This window comes from Perkinsus marinus (genome assembly GCF_000006405.1).
Source record: "Perkinsus marinus ATCC 50983 genomic scaffold scf_1104296960692, whole genome shotgun sequence".
In the NCBI taxonomy this organism is placed as follows: domain Eukaryota; phylum Perkinsozoa; order Perkinsida; family Perkinsidae; genus Perkinsus; species Perkinsus marinus.
This window is the reverse complement of record NW_003206019.1, coordinates 1-1,398: the sequence shown is the minus strand read 5'-3', so window position 1 is coordinate 1,398 and position 1,398 is coordinate 1. Positions and strand designations below refer to the sequence as shown.

At 46.6% G+C, this 1,398-nt stretch overlaps 1 non-coding gene across 1 annotated transcript; it reads right to left on the bottom strand.

Annotated features, from left to right (window-relative positions):
• Nucleotides 1–775: 775 nt before the first annotated feature.
• Pmar_PMAR029485 lies at nucleotides 776–848 on the bottom strand. Its single transcript has one exon. It is a non-coding gene; the product is annotated as a tRNA-Glu (tRNA).
• Nucleotides 849–1,398: the final 550 nt, after the last annotated feature.

Here is a 1,398-nt window from a genome sequence, read left to right as displayed (position 1 = left end):
AACTCAGCCTTCATCGTTCGTCTGAATATTGTTAGGAAAGCATCACGTAGTGCTATTTCATGCATCATAGTGTACTTCCAGTCATCCGGCTCTCGATTTGTGGATTTACCGCTTTCAACTGCTGGTGGAGAAATGCTTCGCACGCGTGCACACAAAAAAAGAGCCGAAATACAATATAGAGCTCTCCTCGTTACGCAAAAACTATCTTGACGTTGTTCCGTGATGTCAATTACTAATCCAAAGATGGAGGTTTCATTATAATTGTGAATAGGCTGTTGCTCGAGCAGGTACCGTACTGACGTCAAGGTCGAGCACAGAATTCGGAATTTCGTGGCGCAGCGAGAAGTTTATGCAACTGGCACGACCACAATTCCGATCCTTATAAGTTACCGTAGCCATCTTGGCTCAAGGTAGATATCAGGTCCTCTCGCTAGGCTGCAGCCGCAAGGTGAATGCCGGTGACGACCCTTTTGCTCCCCGTTCCCCTTGAACAAAGTTATCTTTCACGAATTCACAGTCTTCCCGCGATCATTTCCGGCGGCAAACCTCACTGATCCGAAAGAAGAGAGGAAAAGGGGAACAATAGCAACATTGTCCAGGGGATGGGGGCGATTCCGAACGGCGTCGTGGGACTGCAGCTTCTCATGACTGACAACGGATTGTCATGATGGCAGCGCAATTTCACTTCATTAAACCAATGATGCCAATGCAAATTTACTGCAACTGACATCAGTAAGATTAGCTGAAGACATCGTTTGCGACATAATCGGAACCATTCCGATGCGGGGACTCGAACCCCGGTCGCGTGGGTGAGAGCCACGAATCCTAACCAGCTAGACTACATCGGACACATCGTATAGGGATTGGTCAGATACTTTTAACTCATGAAGTCACATTTGCTGAACTTCCCCACGCCTCGTCACGTTGTCAGAAAAAGAGAACTTGAACCCAGGAGTGATCGACGTGTGATAAGAAAATATATAGCACAGTTGCTAGTGAACCCGCGAAACCATACACTCTAAATGGTTCCCACTAACGCTAGCCTCTGATACTCTGCAAAGTTGAGGCAGGAATCATGGTGACACGGAATGGAAACATGGGAGATAAATGTATCACTCAGAAATCTATATTCTACGAGTTTCTGTGTCACCAATCACCATAAAAAAGATTCGCCTGTTGTTGATTCCCCTTGTGCGACATCGCTATCTTTCCATACCATCAATTTCTGATACACGTTGAATCTGGAAGTAGTCGTTGTGGTGGACCTCACCTATTTCAAAACTCCGTGGCGGCAGTTGTGAGCTATAAGGGGGTTTAGTAACGCTCTGCATGCGCGCAGATGAGGGGATTGATGCGAGTACCAGGTAGCTTGATTGAAACCCAATATGAGATAGGTGG